The sequence below is a fragment of the Anolis carolinensis genome, chromosome 1, assembly GCF_035594765.1.
Source record: "Anolis carolinensis isolate JA03-04 chromosome 1, rAnoCar3.1.pri, whole genome shotgun sequence".
NCBI classification, from domain to species: Eukaryota; Metazoa; Chordata; class Lepidosauria; order Squamata; family Dactyloidae; genus Anolis; species Anolis carolinensis.
This window is the reverse complement of record NC_085841.1, coordinates 262,482,179-262,506,898: the sequence shown is the minus strand read 5'-3', so window position 1 is coordinate 262,506,898 and position 24,720 is coordinate 262,482,179. Positions and strand designations below refer to the sequence as shown.

The 24,720-nt window shown below is 39.6% G+C and overlaps 1 protein-coding gene and 1 long non-coding RNA gene across 2 annotated transcripts in view; one reads left to right on the top strand and one right to left on the bottom strand.

Annotated features, from left to right (window-relative positions):
- rassf7 (Ras association domain family member 7) overlaps positions 1–24,720 on the bottom strand; it is a 100,653-nt gene that overhangs the window by 63,805 nt on the left and 12,128 nt on the right. The gene's annotated exons all lie outside the window — the stretch shown is intronic.
- LOC107982855 (uncharacterized) lies at positions 9,781–12,541 on the top strand. Its single transcript, XR_001730276.2, has 3 exons — positions 9,781–10,076; positions 11,138–11,204; positions 12,257–12,541. It is a non-coding gene; the product is annotated as an uncharacterized LOC107982855 (long non-coding RNA).

The following is a 24,720-nucleotide window of genomic DNA, read 5'->3' as shown; positions in this document are numbered from 1 at the left end:
TTTTTCCTTTAATGGCACAAATACTGCTGGCTTTCAGGGTTTTTTTAATATTGCTAACAGCTTTTTAAAGTCTAAAACAAGAGAGGAAAAATCAATAGCATAGAACCTTCAGAACGATGAAATATTATGTTTTCAGACCGTATGTTCAGTTAGCTTCCTAGAAAAGGGTATATAAGGCCAATATAGTTTAAAATATTTGGTTCATTTTATATACGGAGACTTTTCCTGGTACTCATTCCTTATCAGCTACATGGCAGTTTATTGATGTTTGTCATTCTTTCCACAATTTAGAGATGGAGCAGAGATGGGAAAGCTGTCTCTGCTGTTTTCTTCTCTCGTTTGCCATCAAGTCACCTATAATCCCATGAAATTCAGAGTTTTCTTCGGCAAAGAATACTCAGAGGGGGTTAATCATTGCCTTTCTCTAAAATAGCATACCAGAGTTTAATTCATATACCTTTGTTAATAAAAATTGTAAGCTTGGATTCTTTAACATTACATTAAGAAAAACAGCTCTAGAACCATGACAAATGTTAATCTGAACTCAAGCTAAGGCTAAGGGTTCCATTGGTAGGCAGCTGACACTGAAACCGGAGAGGTCTGTAGCTCCCAGAGAGGGCTCTGTTGTAATCCTATCAGGGAAACAACCTGTGATGCCACATGAGCTTCTGCCAGATAATCAGCTGGTGCCTTTATTTTCACCTGAGTGTAAATACCACCTGCACTATTCTATCTAAGGCTTAGAATAGCTTCTAAAACATAGGATAACACAGGAAGTGTCTCAAGGAGTGGCACTAATCAGATGGCCTATCTAAAGCCATTGCCTGCCCAAATAGGCGCCATGGGCAATTATGGGATTCTCCGTCGTCCTTAGGGCCACATAAAATGTGATACGCGATCGCCATGGCTGGGATTCTCCACAGGAACTGCTGCTTCTGTTCACCAAACCAGGTGGCCTGGGGCAATCAGTTTAGGACCATATCACTAAATTGCTTAACTTTTAAACTCTGTTGCCAGTCCAAGGGGTCCTTCTGTTCCCAGTTAAAATGCATTGTGCAAGTATTCTGTCTTTTTCTCCTTGACAGACATTTTATGGTAAGAAAGAAAATAGGGAAAGTGATGGGAAAACACAGGAGGATTATGACTGGATCTACACTTCCAAATAATGCAGTTTGAACTGCATTATATGTGTCTACAGCAGTAGTTCTCAACCTGGGGGTCCCCAGATGTTTTGACCTTCAACTCCCAGAAATCCTAACAGCTAGTAAACTAGATGGAATTTCTGGGAGTTGTAGGCCAAAATACCTGGGGGCTCACAGGTTGAGAACCACTGGTCTATTACATTGATGCAGCCAACGGGTCAAAAGTCTAGACCAGCTGAAAATTTAGTGACAATCACATGATAAAAGGTCTACTTGGAATTACCTCAGTCTAAATTCTCCATCCAAACCTGGTGGGTATATGTTGTATCCTACAGGGCAAACACACAACCTAAATAGATTTGGGAAGAATGATTATGAGTGCATCTACAGAATGAACAGTTTGACACCACTTTAACGGCCGTGGGTCAATGCTATAGAATCCTGCAGGTTGTAGTTTGGTGAGACACTATTTGGTAGAAAAGGCTAAAGACATTTTAAAGTATACCTTCTGTAATTCCATAGCATTCAGACATGGCAGGAAAAGTGTTGCCAAACAGCATTACTTCTAGAATAAGGACATGATGACATAATTAACTTTGCAAACTACTGTTTCGATATTGGTTTTAAGCCTCATGATATTGGCATATCATTCTTCTGTGGTAAACTGACTATCTTGATTTCAAAAATAAAATAATATGAAGTAACACTTCTTTCCCAGTACTATAACTCGAAAGTAAATTCCCCCCTTCCTTGTGTGCTTTGTTCCTGAACAAGAAAAGGTTGCAAGAGATTATTATTATTATTATTATTATTATTATTATTATTATTATTATTATTTCATTACTATCCCGCTTTTCTCCTGTGGCTGGGATTCAAAGTGGCGTACAACATATAAAATTCATACAAATACATCTAACCGCAATACATAATCAGTTAAAACATTATATCCCGATATAAAAACCCAATTATGGACCTCCTGTATCCTGTCTGAGATCCTGAAAGATCTCAAACTAAACTGATGACTATTTGGTCCAGTTTCTCTACCAAATCTTTTCATGTTCTCCTAAATCTGGACTTGGTATTTGTCCCTACAATGCCGACAGCTACAATTTTGCACATTTTTATCCAATGGAAAAAACATATATGAAAGAAATCAGGTTTCTAGGGCATATTAACAAATGCAAACTGTTTCTTAACTCACTGCAGCTATTGCTTATGCCACAAAAACTATATGTATATTTCACGTGTTTTCTTATTGAAAGCAGGGCTCCTTAGACCACATTATTTATTTCTGGGGAAGTCAAATCCATGGTTGTAATGCCAAAGCAGCTCAGAAAATCCAGTTAAACAAGAGAATGTCAAAATGTCAGAATGATTAAATCATTGCGGCTTATAAGCTTCCAGAATCTTTAATTACAAGCCATAACCTCTCTCTTTTTTAAAGGGGAAATCCCTGCTGCACATTGATTTAGATTTATAATCGAAAGGAAAATCCAACAGGGAGTGTCTATTGAACGCAGCAAGATAAAGCTACTTCATAAAAATAATTAAAAGCCTGGGCTCCGCTGATGATAAGGTCATACTGTAAAACTGCCACCTTTCTTGGCAACAATCAACATGGGGGCTTGGAAAAACAATCTCTGTTTAGAGAACTGTCAGGAACTAAATGTGTCTTCTTGATGTTTTCTAAACTCCAGTCATTTGCTAAAGCCTTTAAGGATTAGGGTTTTAAAGAAGCTGAGCCCTGACTCAAAAAGATTTTGGGCTGTTCTTTAATTTCAGGTATTCTGGGATCCAAATCCTGCAGACTAAAAAAGCCAGAACCCAACAGAAAGGCAAGATTTGCAAGTTTCAGGGGTGGAGGGGGGAGAGGTTCATCTCATTATAGCAAAGGACTAAAATATCTTCCTTGCTATTGCAAATGGAGGTTTGTTCCCTTTGCAAACACATACACCAAACATTATCCCCTCCCCTTTATGTCAAGCAAAATGAAGGGCAAAGGTGTCCTTTCAGTTCGTTGGTTTACCTTCTCTCTTATACCTGTGACAAGAACAGGAATGTAGCAGGCCAAAAGTTAATTTGGGCATGTTTATATTTGAAACAGAAAATCCAAACATTGGTCTCAGAGATATACAAATGAAATAAATTCAATATATTTGTTTTCTGTCTTTTGATCCCCCATCCCAAATCTGCCATCTGAGGCAGACAACTGAGGCAGACAACTCTGATTATCAGGGTTAGAATACGTTTTTTGTGCCACTGCAAGTGGTCAAAACCCTATGAAATTTATGAGGCTACCATAAATCAACCGGCAACTTGAAGACATACATACCACTGGAAAGGGACCAAGTATATCCTTATTACAGGCTGTTATGCCTGATTCTGAGATACTGAACCAGGTCAACCATAATCCAAGTATCCAGCTATAAGATGAAAGAACAGGAGATTTTTTGTCCACTCTGAAAGATGCACACACAAACAACCTCTGCCCAGGAAATGATTCTATTATTCCTTTTAAAACATAACTTCCACAGTTCTGCTTTATGCAGAAAGAGAGCATTTCTGGGACTTGTTAGACTAACCTACTTTTAAAACTAGTTATGTGGAAAAGGTATTTCAGTCATGTGAGCCCACATGAAATGTAAATCACGCAGACACAAGTTTACCAACTAAGGGAATCTTTCAGAATTGCTGTAAGATGTTCCCCTTTGGCTGTATCACTTTAATTAACGCAGACTATAATACTGAACTAGCAAAATGTGGCATGGTGCACAATTTTAGCAGTCTAAATGTTTCAGTTTGTCTGTTTAATTTGTAACATTTTTGAACTATATATTTTATCTATAAAAAGGTAAAGGTTTCCCCTGACATTAAGTCTGACTCTGGGGGTTGCTGCTTATCTCTATTTCTAAGCCAAAGAGCTGGCGTTGTCCGTAGACACCTCCAAGGTCATGTGGCTGGCATGACTGCAAGGAGCGCTGTTTTATCTATATTTTCTTTTAATTTCTTTATTTATAAGCTGCCTTGGATCACAATATTGGGAGAAAATGGGACATAAATACAATAAATGAGTGACAATAAATAATGTTTTGGCATGATTTTAAGAAAAGGTACCCAATTCAAACCCCAGATATGGGGTAACCACAAGCTAAATAAATGCTTTCTTGTTTGCATGTAAACTCAATTAAAATCTCAGCCTATACATTAAACTGAGTTCAAAATTCATCTTCTTTTGTGAGTTTGATTAATATGGTTCCGCTAGAAATTTCTAGGTCAATTTCTATGGTCAGTTTATCTCTCACATACAAACATATGATACTATCCATGCTCAAAAGCATTCCCAGCAGTATATCAAATCATTCAAGAGATATCCGAGTCCTGGCTTAAATTAAGCCCTACTGACCTGTGAAAGTAGTTCTGCCTGAACAATCCTCTGAGTGATTACTTAATGCTGTATCTACAGACTCAAAACCTTTTACTTCTTTTACAGCCCATCCTCCACCTCTCACCCAACGCTGTGGTTTCTGTCTTATCCCCTGACCCTGGTGACCTAACAGACCACCTCAGCCCCGCGTAAAGGTGGCCTTCCTTTTCATCTCCCTGGCCAAAGAATTAAATCCTCCCAAGGAAAGGATTTTTTACCTACTACTCACATTTTACTAGTTAAGTAAAACTCAGAACAATGCAGATAAGTTGTCAGAGGCAGAAAGGAACTGCAGCTGCCATTGATCTCAACAGAGAGGATTGTTTGCTCAGCAATTGTTAAAAGTGGGTGGCTCTTCACTGGCAGTAGAACAGTGTTATCAGTAAACATGTTCTTTGGTTTGTGTTTATCCATCCATTAAAGGGCAGTCATAAAGAGGACGGTCTGAAGTACAGGCTTAATATTCTTTTGAACACATCATGGTGCATTCAGTTTTACATTTCCCTTCAAGTGTTAATAGCAAAATAACTCATACCTTAAGGGAAGTGTTAATGTCCCTCCTTCTCAGAGTTACGGTTTTCTTTTTCCTCATTTTGTATATTGTCATAAAAAGTAATAATAGTCCCATGTATTATGTACTAATTTAGTCATCTGGAAAACTAATCACTGGCACAGCTTTACTACAATGTGAAAAATGAAAAGTTTTGCATTTTAAAAAATACCTCAAAATATACAGAAGCTGTCTTGAGTTCGTGAGTATACGACTTGATTTGTTTTGAAGTTTGGAATCTTTATTCAAAATCCTTCCATGTTTATAGTCTATTCCTGATCCAGGGGCTTCAGTGCTATCAGCCCTTGCTGTTTTCTCTGCTATGGACTGACACGGCTACCCTTGAGGAAACGGCCGTATTGAATGTGCTATACAGAGGAAGTTTTTCTTTTTGTAAAAGGGCTATATCAATGAAAAGCTGTGTAGTATGTTGACCTTAATGTTTTTTCTGTAGGTAAAAGTCCCATGGGTACTGCAACTGTATGCCAGAAGTGAAGAGGGTGACCTTGGGTCTCACAATAATCGAAGTATGCACCACACTAGGTGACAGGTGGATAGATGAAACCTAGAAAGCAAAAGCTAAGTAAGCACACTGTAACAAGATTTTCTTTAACCCCCACCACCCTCCTCACACACTGCAGAGATGCTTTTATTACTGAACGCTATAAAGCACCATGAAAGTGGACTGCACAGCACTAATAATGCCTTTCCCCCAGACTGAACCCATGGAGTATTTGAGGTTCTTTTCACTTTATGTCTTAATCTCTATTGTGATCAACAGTTTTAGATCTCCAATTTTTTTTTTACACAGTGTTCTTCTGAATTTTGAAACAAAAAGGATATTGTTTGAGGGAACTATAACAGAAGCCCTACATTTCTATTTCTGTTGACTACTATTTAATATGGGGATTTTAAAAATACAGGTCACAGGTTGAGCTAATCAGAACCATTTTACAAACCAATCTCTGCAGGCAAAATGTTATACTGTATTCAGAGAAGATATATGACTGAAATCTAATACCTGAGGGAAAAATCCCACTGAAATAAAAAAAAGCTTAGGCTATTAGAACATCTGATCTATGTGAACATACACACACACACACACACACACACATACACACACACAGTATTAAATAAAGTATTAAGGAATTGGTGGTAGTTAAGGTAAAGGGTAAAGGTTTTCCCCAGACATTAAGTCCAGTCGTGTCTTACTCTGGAGGTTGGTGCTCATCTCCATTTCTAAGCCGAAGAGCCGGCGTTGTCCGTAGACTCCTCCAAAGTCATGTGGGATGACTGCATGGAGCGGCGTTACCTTCCTGCCGGAGCAGTACCTATTGATGCACTCACATTTGCATGTTTCCGAACTTCTGGGTTGGCAGAAGCTGGGGCTAACAGTGGGGGCTCTCTCCGCTCCCCCAATTCAAACCTGTGGCCTTTCGGTCCAGAAGTTCAGCAGCTCAGCGCTTTAACACGCTGCGCCATCAGGGGATATTATTTCCTAAAGGTTGTGAATATACAATATTTCTGATTGGTTTTTTGTTTGTTTGTTGGAGGCAAGTATGAATGCTGCAATTAGGAAAAATGATTAGGATGTAATGGCCTTGCAGCTTTAAAGCCTGGCTGTTTCCTCCCTGAGTGAATTTTTTGTTGGGAGGTGTTAGCTGGCCCTGATTGTTTCCTGTCTGGAATTCCCTTGTTTTCAGAGTGGTATTGTTTGCGATATTTTATGTGCTTCTACTGTCTGTGGCCCTGAGAAAACAGAGGATTTTCCAGACTTTGATGATGGGAATACTTTGTTGGGAGGTGTTAGCTGGCCCTGATTGTTTCCTGTGTGGAATTCCCCTGTTTATTTACTGTCCTGGTTTTAGAGATTATATTGTTCTGCATTATTCTATCCTAGTAATTATTTCATATTAAAGAAGAATCTCACTTATCCAACATTCACTTATACAATGTTCTGGATTATCCAACGCAGTCTGCCTTTTCATAATCAATGTTTTTGTAGTCAGTGTTTTAAATTCATTGTGATATTTTAGTGGTAAATTTGTAAATACAGTACAGTAGAGTCTCACTTATCCAACATAAATGGGCCGGCAGAACGTTGGATAAGCGAATATGTTGGATAATGAGGAATTAAGGATAACCCTATTAAACATCAAATTAAGTTATGATTTTACAAATTAAGCACCAAAACATCATGTTAGACAACAAATTTGTCAGAAAAAGTAGTTCAGTACACAGTAATGCTATATAGTAATTACTGTATTTATGAATTTAGCACCAAAATATCACAATATATTGAAAGCATTGACTACAAAAATGCATTGGATAATCCAGAACGTTGGATAAGCGAGTGTTGGATAAGTGAGACTCTACTGTAATTACTACATAGCATTACTGCGCATGGAACTACTTTTTCTGTCAAATTTGTTGTATAATATGATGTTTTGGTGCTTAATTTGTATAACGATTACCTAATTTGATGTTTAATAGGCTTTTCCTGAATCCCTTCTTATTATCCAACATATTCACTTATCCTGCCGGCCTGTTTACGTTGGATAAGTGAGACTCTACTGTATATTTCTAATCTTATATTATCTGCTCAGAACTGGATTATATGAGGCTCCTTCTTCACAGCTGTATAAAATGCACACTGAAGTGGATTATATGGTAGTGTGGAGTCAAGATAATCCAGTGCAAAGCAGATAATATAAGATTATAAATGGGTTATATAGCTTTGTTGAAGGGCCTTGAGTCTACACTGCCATATAATCCAGTGCAAATCTGATAATCTGTGGAAGAAGTCTAAGTGAGGCCTAAATCTGCCTGTCCCCTAACTGAAACCTGGCTGTCCCTTGGTTGCTAGGCAACCAAGTGGGCAGAGATTAGCCCTCTAAACTGGCAGCAATTGGATAAAAAAAATTATTGCTCTCCCTCTAATTAGGACTTTATTTTTCTTTTCTTTTTGTTGTATCAACCTTGAGGCGTGGATGATGGGTTGTGTTGTCAAATTTTGAGGTTGGGGGGCCTGTACTTTTGTTGTTTTGTGAATTGCCGTGATGCCATCACTCTTTTATATATATAGATATATATAGTTCGTTTTACTATGGAGTAAACAACAAAACCACTGAAACAAATCACACCAAATTTGGCCACAGAAGACATAATCATCCAAAATATGTCTTTCAATAAAAAAAAACCTAGAAAAATAGTCCAAATTACAGAGGATGAGGAAGAGCCTTTCTCCCCCTAACTGCCAGTTAGAAAGGTAGGGTCTGCTGCCTTTAGGCCCCACCCCCTTCATATCCTAGCAACTCCCTCAGCCAAAATGATGCCCTGGGCACAGGCAAAGTGCACTTAGGCCTGATCCACACTGCCTTTAAAATACAGATTATCTGATTTGAACTGGATTATATGGCAGTGTAGACTCAAGGTCCTTCCACACAGCTATATTACTCATTTATAATCTTATATTATCTGCTTTGAACTGGATTATCTTGAGTCCACACTGCCATATAATCCACTCCAGTGTGGATTTTATACAGTTGTGTAGAAGGGGCCTCATATAATCCACCTCTAAGCAGATAATACAAGATTATAAATATAATATGAAATAATTACTCTGGTATAATAATACAGAACAATATAATCACTAAAACCAGGACAGTAAATAAAGAGCAACACTCTGAAAGCAGTGAAATTGTGAATTCCAGAAAGGAAACAATCAGGGCCAGCTAACACTTCCCAATCAAGGATTCCCCCAGGCAGGAAGCAGCCAGGCTTTGAAACTGCAAGGCCATTAAATGCTAATCAATGTGCCTAATTGCAGAATTCATACCTGCCCCACTGAGACTATTGATTGCTATTCAAACTGGTCAACCAAGGATTCCGCAAAGTAGAAAGCGGCTAGGCTTGCAAGCAGCAAGGCTATTCAGTGCTTTTCAACCTGGCCAACCAAGATTTCCCCTAGGTGAAAAATCCCCAGGCTTTGAAGCCATGAGGCTACTCTTTACCATTCAACCTGGCCTAGCAAGGATGCCCTCTGTAGAAAACAGCCAGGCCTTTAAGCTGCAAGACTATTCAGTGCAATTCAATCTGGCCAAGCAATGATTCCCCTACAAAGGAAGTAGCCAGGCTTCAAAGCGACTCTTTGATTGAGGGTGCTACTCCAGCTACTCCAGAAAACGGGCAGGCTTTGAGGCTGCAAGGCTATTCACTGCTATTCCACCTGGCCAACAAATGATTCCCATAAGCCACAGCAACATGTGGCCAGGCAAATATACACATACACACACACACATACATATATTTATACCTGCACACGTAGATAATTCCAATATATGGTATGAATCATCATGCGCAGTAAACAATTACCTATCAGAGATTGCAAGTCACTAGTTATCAGTAAAGAGTTACTTTCCCCAGTAACACCAATCAGGTTACAGTACACTGTGAGTGTGCTTTCAATTCACCATTTATTTCACAGGAGCTTCCAGTGGTGCAATGGGTTAAACCCTCGTGCCAGCAGGACTGCTGACTGATAGGTTGACGGTTTGAAACTGGGGAGAATGGACGAGCTCCCTGTATCAGCTCCAGCTCCCACATGGAGACATGAGAGAAGCCTCCCACGAGGATGGTAAAACATCAAAAATCCAGGCGTTCCCTGGGCAACATCCTTGCAGACGGCCAATTCTCTTACATCAGAAGCATTTGCAGTTTCTCAAGTTGCTCCTGACATGGCAAAAAAACCATTTATTTCGACCCCATTAATTTTGTTAGGCAAGGAATACTGTAATTCTTCTGTATACTTCTTTAAATGTGTAACCATATTTTAATAATTACAGGGATGTGACTTCACTAGATGGTGAAGAAGGACGATTTCAAATGCTAGCTTATGCTGCGGTTCGTGCAACTGCATTTGTATCAGTGTTGAGGCAACAATGAAGGGAATGACAGAAAGGTGTGTTTTGTGTCACAAATCAGCTGCTTGTAGCATTTGGTTTGTTTGGTATGTTTTTTTTAAAATAATAGTCTCTATTTTAATCATGCTGGGGAATTGGGACACTAAAAGGTGTTGTTTTTTAAACTGTCACTATACCAGCAGTTATAGTTAGCTCTAAGTAGCAAATGCAAGGATTTAACTATCACTGTTAAGTTATTACTTTTTAAAAATAAATCTGTTGTAAGCTCTGTTGTTTTCATCCCCCTGAGGTACTATCAGGGATAAAATGTGTGGGTATTTTGTTCCTGGGAACTCAGAATGTGGCTACCAAAGGACCAATGTGCAGGAGTCAATAATCCCACCAATATTTGGTTATTTTTTACCAAAAGAGAGATGACATGAATTCCAGTGCTTCTTCAAGCATTTAAGGCCACACTATTTTACTCCAGAGGAATGCAAATAGCTGCACACTTATACTTTACAAGGCTGTTGCGAAGATGAAGATGTTTACTGTGATCCTAAGCACATTTGCAAAGTCCCATCAGACGCAGTGCGTCTTCCTTCTGAGTAGGCATCTGGGGTTACTCTATTAGAAAGACCCTTAGGGATAATTAGTAACAAATGTCAAGCTTGTCGGGTTCAGCAAAACTTGCTTTCACTGAAAGTATTTGAAGATTGCAGCATGGATTATGAAGACCGTTTATAAAGACAAACAAAGCTGAAGCAACATAGCTGGTAAGAGCTCAGTCCTGTCCCAGACCCACCAGTGTTTGGGAAATGGAAACATATATTTCTCCTTTTTTCCAGGACCAAAACAGTAGTGATTTTATTAGCTGGGCAAGGGAATGCAAACAGTTCTTAGCATCTCTTGCGAGGCAGCTGGTGACCTTCGCCATCTGGAGCTCTCAAGCAGTTAGCAATATAGTCACACTAATTTAGTTAAGGTTTTAAAAGACTTTCTGGAAGAAGCTTCCTTCTTCCCAGGGGCACGGACAGTGATGATCCCTTGACCCCACTCCTTTCTGGTTAGGTTTAAATGCAAAAACTACAGCTGTTAAGAGTTTCTCTTCCTTCCACAGTGACAGTCTTTTGGAAGGAGCAAGGCTACTGGAACAGCAATAACTGTTTACTTAGGACTGACACAAAGTAAGACTATCTTCTTGACCCTCACTCAGACACCTCCCCCAACTGTCAAACACTATCATGCCTCACGGTTAGGACTTATACGGGGGTGGAAATACTCAGACTCTAGGCATATACCAGAAGTTGACATGAGAAGAAACTGCCCACTTTGAAGACAAATTCCACCATAGATCTTTGCAGGAAATAGCATTTTGATGCTTCATTATACAACATCTTTGCCCTCTCTCTCTTGTAAACCAAGGAAACAAGTGCTGAAAAAGTGGGACAATTAGCAATCTGGTGTCAACGGCTACCATGCTGGACTAAGGGGCAAGAAGACAGCTGTGACCCAAAAAGTTTCCAAGGCAATTTTCCCCTTTGACATGAACTGACTGGGTGGTCTCCACTATTGCTGTAGGCAGGATTGATGGAAATGGAAGCACTCTTGGGGGTCCAAGAATGTTGTCTTCAAGCAGAGCCAGCAAACGCTGATGCTTTTCTTGGGGCCACCCTACTGTTTTGGCCCTCACATCCATGGACTTATCAAGTGACAATAACCACTGGCTGGAAAATCACTGACTATATTATTTATCCTGCAGTGCCTCAGAACATGCAATATAACTTTGTGATACTGTAGTAATGTAACATGGCAGTCTAAGGTTTCCAGGTAAACACCTTCCCAAACCCAGAGATTTTTTGGGTGGGCTCTTGTAACGACACAGTGGTAGTCTTGTATGCCCATTAAAAAATAATATCTATGTATTAGAATATAATATAGAGAATTGCTGAACTATCTCATAAACAAAATTACTTAGAATATAGATAGCTAGTCTGATATGAGTAATATAGTAATACACGCATACTAATTTTATAATACCAAAAGAGCTGTGCATAAGATGTATGGTCATTTCTTAGATAGTGTCACATGAAAACAGTTAAATATAACTTAGAATTAACAAAATAGTATAAGACCTATTCATTTGTTCTAATAATTAATTTGACTGAACAATTAATTGACTCAGAAACATCTAAATTTCAGCTGTGTATTGAAAATCACTTTTGACATTTCATTACAGATGCAGAATTATGAATGCAAGACTTGAGATACCCTCTCCCAGAAAGCAGAGTCTTGATGACAAGTTGTCCAGAGGGGTCACTCATGGCTTTCATAAAAATTAAGGCTATCATGATGATTGGGTATGTTTGTGCATATGTGTGTATGCATGCACATGCATGCCTTCAAGTTGCCTGAGAATTTCATCAGGGTTTCTCAGGAAGAGAATACTCAGTTTTTTTATAATTAATTTTTATTAAGACAAATTGAAAAAAAACTACTACATACAAACATACAAAAACAAAACATCATCAGCAACGAAAGATTAAAAATACGTTTTCTAGAAGAATACCGTTACATCTTAAATGCAAAAAAAACCCCTACAAACTATAAACAATCTACATTATCTAATCTAAGGGCTTTACACTCTCTGTCTAGTGGTTATATTCTCTTAGTTTTCTACACCCATTTAGTGAAAAGGAACTATTGGTACATCCTTTCCCCACATAATAACACACTTCTAGTCCAAAAAAACCATGGACTGAGATTTGGCCCCATCTTTGCTGGGGAACACAATAAATGGGGTCCAGACAGAGCCAGCTATAGGTAATTTCCAAGTGTAAGCAAGCAGTATTTCTGGCGCCTCCCCCCCGCCCCAAAACCAGTCACTCGCCGCTTCTCTCCTCATTCAGCCACCGGCCTCCTTCCTTGCTGCGAGGAAGGGGTTCAGGGCTTTGGCCAGGAGGGAAGCGTCGTTTTGCTCCCCAAAGCCCCAAACTCCTTCCTTGCTGCAAGGAAGGAGTCTGGGGCTTTGGTGAGGAGGGAAGCTTCTTCCCTCTTTTTGCAGCTGGAGTCTGGGCGCCTGGATGCGCCTCAACTCCGTCCCCTAGTGGATTGCGCCTTCCGCAAATGCGTACTTTGCTTACTGCTTGAGCCGCCCTTGGGTCCAGAGGTGGCTTTGTGAGTTTTTTCCTTTGAAATACAGCCTATGGCAGTGGTTCTCAACCTGTGGGTCCCCAGATGTTTTTGGCCTTCAACTCCCAGAAATCCTAACAGTTGGTAAACTGGCTGGAATTTCTGGAAGTTGTAGGCCAAAAACATCTGGGAGCCCTAGGTTGAGAACCACTGGCCTATGGCATTTGGTATTTGCTGGCAGTCTCCAATCCAAGTACTAACCAAGGCTGACCTTGCTTAGTTTCTAAGATGAGATGGGTTTGGTGGCTTTAGAGTTTTTAGGCCCTTATCATTAAAATGTTTTAATGGGGTTCTTCAAACTTGAAGTCGACCCTCCAGGTTTCTAAAGAAAATTATGATGGTCCCTACACAAATTTTGGACACGCTAAAAATAATAATTAAATATTATAATGAGCCGCAATTCACACAAGATGAAGTATTTAGAGCTTATTTAGTTAATTAAAATAAGTGAAATTCTATTGTCTTAAGTTCAAATTATTTGCTTTTAAGCAACATGGATCAAACTATTAGTGCTCCTATGTCAATTTGGCAAATCTGTTATCTATTCTTAGTACATAGTTTTGCCAGACAGCTAATTCAAAACAGCTAATTCAATGGTTGTGTGGAAGAGGGAGTTTCAAAAGCTGTTGTTCATCATACAGTAAGTATGATGAACAACAACAGGATGCAGTAGGGGAAATGGGGCATAGTATAAGTAAAGCAGCAGTACTTGAATTCATTTAGAATAATCTAAATGAATTCAAGTCTCCAGGGCCAGATGAACTGCATCCATGAGTATTAAAAGAACGGGCAGAAGTAATTTCAGAACCACTGACAATTATCCTTGAGAGTTCCTGAAGAACAGGAGAAGTTCCAGCAGACTGGAAGAAGACAAATGATGTCCCCATCTTCAAAATGGGGAAAAATGAGAACCCAAACAATTACCACATAGTCAGCTTGACATCATGAGCATCATAGATGATCACTCGTGGCCAAGTGTGATTGTCTTCCAAGGATAGAGTCTTGGTGATGGATCCGTAAGTGATTGTAGAGATTTCTTTTGGATCCGCATGATCATTTGCATTGGGGACATACATTTCCAGATGGAAGGCAGTTCCAATAAAGGTATGCTTAACATGCTTTCTTCTTGGCAAGTTTCTCCATTTCAAAATGCACAATACTGTTGGTAACAGCTGACTTCCAATTAGATGCTTGAAGGCCTGGGCTTCCCAGTTCTCAGTGTTTATTTCACATTTTTTAAGGTTAGATTTATGCCCATCTTCAAATATATTTGCTGTCTGCTGACATTTTTTTCCATTCTTGAGCTGAGAATAAATTAACTGCTTTGGGAGATGATAACTGGGCATTTGGACAACGTGACCAGTCCAGCAAAGCTGGCCAGGATGGCTGGGCCGTGCGCCCTGACCCCGCCTCCCGCACCACGCTCCCTGGCCCCACCTTCCGCCCTGGCCCAGCTGGCCTTGCCCAGCTGGCCAGGCCACGGCGGGAAAGTCCTTCCAGGCCGCAGCGAAGGCCCAGCCAGGTTGGCTGGGCCTTCGCCGCGGCCTGGAAGGACTCCCGCCACAGCCAGGCCAGCTGGGCCAGGGTGTGCGGTGCAGGAGGAGGGGTCAGACCTGGCCCCGCCTCCCACACCCTGGCCCTGCCTCCCACTCAGCGCACCCTGGCCCCGCCTCTCAGGTCTAGCCCCGCCTCCCAGGGGCTCAACAGCACCCCCAGGAACGTGCCGCCCAACGCGGGGGCGTAGTCAGCTTCCCGTGTTGGACCAGGCCTGCTCCAGATTTTATTGGACTGCAACTTCAAGCAACCCAAGCCAGCATAGTCAATAGTGAGGGCCGCATAATTCCCATCCCAAGTGACGCCTAAATATATGTTTTGGAAAACAAGTAGGGCAGCACATATAAGAAAAGATGAGATTCGGAATAATCAATGCTGGTTTTTTAATGCAAACATTTTTAAGTTATTTTGTATTTGTTTAGTTCCTGCTGTATTTGAGATGCAATAGCGATGTCATCTTCACAGTGTCTTGTACATTTATTTAATAACCTGTGAAATGACAGCCTACACCCTGTGTTTATGTTTGATTCATCCTTTGGATTCCTGTGTGATGGAGGAGGAGATCACTGCTCCAGAAGAAAGGGGATGATAGAGTGCTAAGTTGCCAAAAGTCACCAGCAAATTCTGGGACAGAGCAAAGGCTTTAATCTGGTCTTTTAATTTTCAAAACTATACTCACCTTAGTGGAGTGGTTTTCAACCTGTGGGTCCCCAGATGTTTTGACCTTCAACTCCCAGAAATCTTAACAGCTGGTAAACTGGCTGAGATTTCTGGGAGTTGTAGGCCTAAAACATCTGGGGACTCACAGGTTGAGAACCACTGCCTTAGTGCATTGTAACATACCCTCTAGTCATCCAGTTCAAACTTGTATCAGAAATATGATTTAATGAAGAAGAAGCTTGCACATGATTGAAGTACCTGGCAATTTAATTTAAAGAGGAAGGGTATTTCCCATGGAGAAAAGCAACAACAAAGGGCCTGTAGCCAACAGCTGAGCTGAAACACCTCCCACCTTTCTCCCTCTCCAGATGTATCTTTGGCTTCCTCAGCAATAGACTTTTTCTTCTCTTTATGTACAATTCTATATGGTTTAGAATCCAGCTAAAAAACCAACTCATAGTGACCACACCAAATTCCTTCTATCTAGGCAAAAAAGCAGTAGGGATTTGTAGTTCAATTTATTGAACAACTTGATTATATATATTTAAGTTCCCTTACCTATATCCAAGCCAGCACTGATTTACAAAAAGTATATTAACAGAATATCTAAGTCTGTAATGTAGGTACTCGTCATAAATCTCTCTAGACCTTTATCCCTAAGGAGAGTTCAAAAATGCAGCAAGACATCTTGTTGTCTGCCTTTCAAACCCCATCTGTGCTCACTTCCGCCACCAGACACTTCAACTCCCTCAAGTTTTGGCAGACAAGTATAGCTCCATTATGCCTAGGTCTAGAAGCAGAGGAAAGGCCATCCTTCCACCCCATCGTAAATGCCCTGAATGACTTCGAAGGGAGATAACAAAGGGAGACAGTCATAGCTGCATCATGCCCAGGTCCAGAAATAGATGGAACACCCACCCTTCATCCTAATTGCCTAAGTGCAACTGCCCGGACCTTGGCAAGAGAGAAAAGGCAGCATCTGCTGGACTTAATCCCCTCCCTCACTGCCATCCCTTTTCCCTTGTGTGTTATGTCTTTAACAGATTAGAGATCTGGGCCAAAACTAACAAAATGAATTTCAACAAGGACAAATGTAGGATACTACAAAGGCAGAAAAATGAAATGCACAAATACAAGATGGGTGACGCCTGGCTTGACATCAGTCCATGTGAAAAAGACATGGACAAATTGAACATGAACCAACTGTGTGATGTAATTATTAAAAAAAAGTCAACGGGATTTTGGGCTTTATCAAAAGGATTATAGTGTCTAGATCGAGGGAAGTCATGGTGCCTCTCTATTCTGATTTGGTTCAACCTCACCTGCAATATTGGGTCCAATTCCGAGCTCCACAATTCAAGAGGGATATTGTCAAGCTGGAACATGTCCAAAGAAGGACGACTAAAATGGTCAAAGGTCTGGAGACCATGCCCTATGAGGAGCATCTTAAAGGGCTGGGTATGTTTAGCCTGCAGAAGAGAAGGTTGAAAGGAGACATGATAGGTAAAAGGTAAAGGTTTTCCCCTGACGTTAAGTCCAGTCGCGACAGACTCTGGGGGTTGGTGCTCATCTCCATTTCTAAGACGAAGAGCCGGCGTTGTCCATAAACACCTCCAAGGTCATGTGGCCGGCATGACTGCATGGAGCGTCATGTTTAAATTTGTGAAAAGGTGTCATAAGGAAGAGGAAGCAAGCTTGTTTTCTGTTGCCATGGAGACAAGAACTCGGAGCAATGGGTTCAAATTACAGGAAAGGAGATTCCACCTGAACATTAGGAAGAACTTCCTGACGGTAAGGAGCTGTTCAACAGTGAAATTCTCTGCCTCGGAGTGTGGTGGAGACATCGTCTTTGGAGGCTTTTAAACAGAGGCTAGATGACCACCTGTCAGTGGTACTTCGATTGTGCTTTTCCTGTATGGCAGGGGGTTGGACTAGATGGCCCATGTAATCTCTTCCAACTCTATGATTCTATGATTTATTTTTTCATGTCAGGAGCAACCTGAGTTGCTTCTGGAGTGAGAGAATTGCCTGTCTGCAAGGATGTTGCCCAGGGGACGCCCGGATGTTTTTGATGTTTTACCATCCTTGTGGGAGGCTTCTCTCATGTCCCTGCATGCAGCTAGAGCTGATAGAGGGAGCTCATCCACGCTCTCCTCGGGTGGGATTCGAACCTGGCAGCCTTCAGGTAAGTCTGAGGGCAGAGTACTGCTCTGAGAGCCTTTGTAGCTGAAGTATAGGTATAGATATTCTAAATAAATACTCTTAAATAAGTAAACTAGATTCATTAGCATTTCTTTGTAAGACTTTGTCCAGGTAGTTCCATAAAGTACATCTAAAGCCCTGGAGGGTGTCTGCAGGGCGGAAGGCTCATACCAGTGCCTATGGACTCCCTGGCACCGGCTGCCCATTGACATGAAGGGCTTCTTATCTTTGTCTTACTTCCAGTACATCAAAGCTCCAGCTTCCAATGTGGGGACATGAGAGAAGCCTCCCACAGGGTGGTAAAACATCCATGTGTCCCCTGGCAACGTCCTTGCAGATGGCCAATTCCCTCACACCAGAAGCAATTTGCAATTTCTCAAATCGCTCCTGACATGGGGGGAAAAAATCCTATTTAGAGAATTCTAATAGCAAAAATTGTAAGAACATATTTCTCACAGTTAGGTTAATGGACAATTTGTCTGCCTACTTTGTAAGGCTTTATCACAAACATATACGGAATTTCATGTTCAGCATTTCTTCAAAGCCCTTAATGAAAATTTTACATTAGGATGGAGTTAGAATATGCCGAGATGAATATGATAGAGTTCTCCCATGAAAGGTAAGTTGTGATAAGAGAATTCATCTCAAGCAATATTGGACTATATGAGCTCAGTTGACATGAAGAGCTTCTTATCTTTTACCTATAACATGCGTACAATACTGATTTGATTTGTTGATTAAAGGTAAAGCACACAGAAGGAATGTTTATTATACAGGTGAATGTAATTTAATTAAATACGCAAGATAAGTGTGAAAGGTTTCCCTTGTATCTTTGAAAAAGGGCTATTATTGTTATTACATTGCAAAGCTAGTAATTATTTCAATATACAGTAGACTCTCTGTTAACTGGAACTCCAACAACTAGAACTCTCAAGTAACCAGCAAAAAAAAAAGAAATAATTTTTTAAATTTTAAAAAATGTTTATAATGCAGTAAAACAGTAAAGCTGTATGACATTAACTCACATTTACCTTTGTCTTAATTTGCTTTTAATTACTCTTTTTTTCAATATTAATATCAAATCAACACTGAGTTATGGTATAGTATAGTATGGGGTATAGTTTTTAATAGTGATTCTCAAGCAACCAGAAACTCTCAAGCATCTACCAATCCTCATGGGTGCCAGTTAACTGAGAGTTTTCTCTATGATTCCTAACCTAAACCTCTGTTGATTTCTTGCCTTTCAATTCATCCCCCATAAGAGAGCCAACCGGATCCCTCTGGAAACTGGAACAGCACTATTTCACTAAGGCGAAATCCACACCCGCAAAATAATTCATCTTTACCGCAATCCAAATCCTGTTTGAACCCACAGTGGTATTCCATTTTTAAAGTGAAATCATTTATTTTATATGTCAAAAGGGTTCAATACATTTTTTTTAACAAAAACGTTTACTCTGCAGTTTCTTGGGAAAAATCAGATTTTTACTTGCTTGCCCTGATTTGTGATTGTGACAAGATTGGAATGGGTGGATGGATTGGTGGGTGGTTAATGAGGTCACCTTTTTAAAACATTCAGTGTAGGTATGCAGATAACCACATATTTGAATAACCAAAGAGTAACAGGGCTCATTACCATTCATTGTAGATATGGGAGGAAAGTGGGTAAAGTTCACGGCAGGAAGAACCTCAAAGGAGTTTACATCCAGCAAGCATTGACATTTTTAAAAAAAATACAATGTATATATGTATGTAGATTTCTGCTTATTTGAATAATTGAAGGGATGTCTCTAAGAAGTCCTGCAAGCCTGTGGTTATTTGAATAGGTGCACATCTGCATACGTACATGCATTGAACTAAAAACAGTGTTGAAACCCTGCATGCTTGATGTGGATGCTAAAGTAAATTCCTTGGGATCCTTCTCACCATTAACTTTGCACACCTCTGATATTGCTGTATCTCTGTGTTAGATTTTATTAAATTTAATGATATATAGCCCTCTCTCCATATTTTACAGGGGTAAGGGGCACTCAGCTGTGCCCAGACCTGTTGAGGTCGCACTGCAAGCGAAGCAGAAAAGGGTTAAGGTGGCTGCTCCTTTGGCAGTGGCTCTCCCCTCATCCTGCTCTCTCTGTCCTCCTCAGAGGTCCATATACTACTCCTTCCCTACACTTCCTTCCACTCCCTGCAGCATTATAACAGGTTTCCATAGCTAAGTTTTTAAATGGTAGCCTCTTATTTTATCTTGTCGCTATGTTATTGTTTACATATACGTTTTGCTTCATTTTAATATTATTCGTTGATGATGTTGTGTTTATGTATGTTCTATTTTATTCTGTCCTATTGTGATCATTTGGGCTGGCCCCATGTTAGCCGCCCCGAGTCCCTGCGGGGAGATGTAGGCGGGATATAAAAATGAAGTTATTATTATTATTATTATTATTATTATTATTATTATTATTGACACAGAGACATAGTATGACACAGCAAACGAGATATATATGCTGGATTTCGTATCACAAAATCACAACTCGAACACTTCCCAAGTGTTTAGGACTGTGTGATGTATTTTCGGATGATACGTGCAGATCCCAGTAAGGTGGCCTTTTGCAGTTGACAGATCGTAATTTTGTCTCTTTCTGCTAATGTATGGAGATCAAGCAAAATATGTAAACATACACACAAAACCTAAAAGCAGAAATAACCATTATCATTTGCAAAGCAACCTCAACAAGATATTTATTCTCTTGTAGACCTCCATAGGAGCCACGGTGGTGAAATGGGTTAAAGCCTTGTGCCGGCTGAACTGCTGACCTGAAGGCTGGGTTGTTGACCTAAAAGTTGACAGTTCAAATCTGTAAGACGGGGTGAGTTCCCGTCTGTCAGCTCTAATTTGCGGGGACATGAGAGAAAGCCTCCCAGCAGGATAGTAATACATCCAGGCGTCCGCTGGGCACATCTCTGTAGACAGCCAATTCTCTCACACTAGAAGCAATTTACAATATGTTCTCAAGTCACTTCTGATACAATTAAAAAAAAATAAGACCTCCATAATGTCAAGGAAATAAAAACATGAATTCTCATAAAAATAACAGAATAGGAAACCAAGACCAGGAATTAGAGCGATAATGATACGATACTGTTTCTCTGGCTATCTGATGTGAGGGAAAATAAGACTTTGGGAGAACCAATACGGTGTAGTGGTTTCTGTGTTGGACTAAAACTCCAGGAGACTAGGATTCAAATCTTTCATGCTGAACCATGAAAACCCAGTGGGTTACTTAGACAAGTCCTACTCTCTTAGAATGAAAAGAAGGCAATGGCAAACCTGCTATGAATCAATCTTGCCAATAAGCTATTATGATGTCATTTGAAAGCATGTAATAACAATAAAGATGTGTGGGGTGAATAGAAGAAAACATCCCACTCCCAAATTTAATGTCTAAGAGTTGAAAGGTCTCATGGTTTAGAAATCCTGGTAATGATCAGGCGTGTTTATTATGAAGATAAGCCTGGGCTGTAATTCAGTTGGCTTTCTTTTTTCTTTTTTTTTTGTTCATGACACGAGTGATTTGAGAAACTGCAACTTGCTTCTGGTGTGAAACTGATTATTTTAATAGAAGGGAACACACTAAGATAAGTTGGTTTGTGCTTCTGAATCTCTCAGTATATGGTGGCATATTCATTTACATAGGTAAACTAATTAAAGAAATTAAGCAAGGAGTACAACCCAATTTGTTTCAGCACTGTATCCTAATTTATCTTTTGGCAGGTTTGTCCAGTCTGGGAGAAAACACAATAATTATATGTCTAGAGGACTTGCATCTTATTTGCAGAGAGTGATCTTCCTCTTGAGCAACCTGATCTATTCAAGTTTTCTCAAAATCAAATCCAACTGATCAAGTTCTTCTACCTTAATAAATTCCTTTATTAATACTTCATACCTTCCTTTGGATCAACACTTAAACTGAATTGCATAGGAATCTGAGGGCTTAAATTCATCCAAACAGTATCAGCAATGAAAAAAATAAGAGTTCTTTCAGATATTCAAGGGGATTTTGCTCATGGAGCCAGAAGAAAAGTATTCAAGATCGTTCACTAAGGGTCAGTGCTTCTTTCCATATTATTGGGAGACCGTTCCTATATGACACAAAGCCCTACAAACAATGGAAAAGTTGTGCTTTGTAAGCAGTTTGCCAGTCCATATAAGTAAAAACCAGTTGAACCAGAAGATGGGGATCAAGAAAGGAGATAAGACTTCAAGACCAGAGAAAGAGTGGAGGTGGAGCTGCTTGGAATCCATTTCAACAGTATTTTCATCCAAAAAAAAAAAAAGCTCAATCCATCATTGACTAAAGTATCTGTTTGACAAGCAGAGTGGGTTAGAACAATTGTTTAGCAGCCTCACTGAATGTATAATTTCAAAGAAAGGATGCAATAAATTCTTTTTGCATTCACAAGCAATTCCTCAGGGCATAGGACAATGGCTTGTTCATAACGAGTTGGCATTTGTCTCCCTGTCATATTGGATGAGCAATCAGGAAAAGAAAAACATCGCAAGATGCCATTACTTCCTTTCATTTAATCACATTCTCAAGAACATTTGCACACGCATAATCAGCAAAAAAGACAAAACAGTCTAGGTAAAATTTTAAACACACGATCTAGAGAACAATTTTATGTTTATTTCATGAATTCTGCTTTTGCAAAGCTGCCTGTTACACTTACATGTGTCCTTAATAACACTCACACCCCTCACACACACATGTATGTAAACAACTGACACTGTTTTAAAGATACGGATACCATGAAGTGGATTCTTCAGACTATGTTCCATACAAATAGCAAGTCTATTTTTCTGCTCTATTTAGAGACAAATGTAAGAATTGTTGTGCAAAATCATTCTTATTATCATTATTGTTGTTGTTGTTAAACCACTGAGCTGCTGACCTTGCTGACCGAAAGATCAGCAGTTCGAATCTGGAGAGCAGGTTGAGCTCCTGTTGTTAGCCCCAGCTTCGGCCAACCTAGCAGTTTGAAAACATGCAAATGTAAGTAGATCAATAGGTACCACTCCGGCAGGAAGGTAACAGCATTCCATGCAGTCATGCCGGCCATATGACCTTGGAGGCATCTACGGATAATGCCAGCTCTTCGGTTTAAAAAAAGAGATGAGCACCAACCCTCAGAGTCAGACACGACTAGACTTTATGTCAGGATAAAACCTTTACCTTTATTATTATTATTATTATTATTATTATTATTATTATTATTACCCGACTTTATTTCCCCAAAGGGGACTCAAAGTGGTTTGACATAAAGGCATTAGCACAGAATTTAAAATATACAAATATACAAAAATTAAAACAGAATTAAACACAAACAGCAGTAAAAATTCAGTTAAAATCCATCAAAACATATTAAAAGTTAAAAACCACAGCTCGAATCTTTTTTCCCGAAAGATATGTCACGATTGGCCAAAAAAAAAAAAAACCCACAAAAAAACCCCAACACCTGCCAGAGCCGGATCCATCTTTGCTGTTGTGCGAAGCATATGCTGCTGTCATACAAGTCAAGGGATTTCTTCCAAGGCCATTATAAGGTGTAGACAATTATGAGGAATAAGGACCATGTTTGGTTTACTAATGATAAAAATTTCTGAAGGGGTGGTTGGAGCTTCTTGGCAATGAAATAACTCAACAGTGCTAGGTGGATAACATTATATTTTGTTCTAAATTGTTATTTTACTTATTTAAGCTTTACAGAAGATTGTCACAGACAGTGCTTTTATATTTTGTGCTTATTTGTCCCCAATTTACTATTTTCCCTCACTACACCATGTGTATGTGTATGTGTGTATTCACATGAAGATATGCATGTAAGTCTGTAATATACATGTACTTAATGATATACACTGCAACTGTACTTAGTGATGTACACTAGTATCTGTTACTTTTTCACTGTCCTGAATATATCTTTTATTAATATTTATTAATATAACTGCGTGAGTCTAGGTATACATATAGTCCATGTTCTTGTTCTTAACTGCCATACAATCGACTTTGACTTATGGAGATCCTTCGAATGAGAGACTCCCAAGTCACCCCATCACCAACAGTTATACTATTATCAAGTCGTTTAATAATGAAGACAGTCTGAATTAAAGATAACAAGGATTCCTTTAGTACTTCAAACATTAACAAATGTATCATGCCATTAGCTTTGATGGACTGCGAGATATAGTATTTCATTTTCTGATGCATTTTGAAGATAGCATGAAAAGTGGGCTGCATATCATATCAACTCATGTCTTTAATCTATGAGGAAAAAATCATGATCCTTCCCAATTTATAGACCAAACTAATACTGTCAGAAAACACAGTGGACTCGTCAATAAAAGGGATACCCTGTCCCATTTCTGGAGAATTTCTCTGCTTAATTTTCAGATCAAAGCAGTTCACATTATGTTGATAATGAACTGCAGTAAACAGGATCTCACATAGCATCACCGTACAGATATTGACAATTCTGCGGTTTTGTCTACTGATCACCTAGAAGGCAAATAGATCTTTCCTAATCCTGACAAGTGGCCTGTATACTATACAACATTTAGGTTCGCAAAATGTGTGTACAGATGTTGAAAGTTTGTGTGAAGCAACACTAGCGTTATTCCTAAAATCTATTGAACTACTGTTTCAATTTACATTTTTCAAGCCTTTTCTTCCTGTCTTAAGACTGCCCTACGAACAAGAAGGCAGTGTTTCCATTGTCTTGTGTACATTTGGGAAACTCACATAAGATATTTGTAAGCACATCTGTCTTAGCATGTGTTAAAGCAAAATTGCCATGAAGGATTCTTGACAGCTTCAGCCTTACAGGACTCTCTGTTCTGGTAACACCAATTCATTTGCAGAAGTCTTTGAATAACAGAAGGATTCTACATTTTGCTTGGTAGATCAGTATAGTAAAGGTAAAGGTTTCACCTGACGTTAAGTCCAGTCATCTCCATTTCTAAGCCGAAGAGCTGTCGTTATCCATAGACATCTCCAGGTCATGTGGCCGGCATAACTGCATGGAGCACCGTTACCTTCCTGC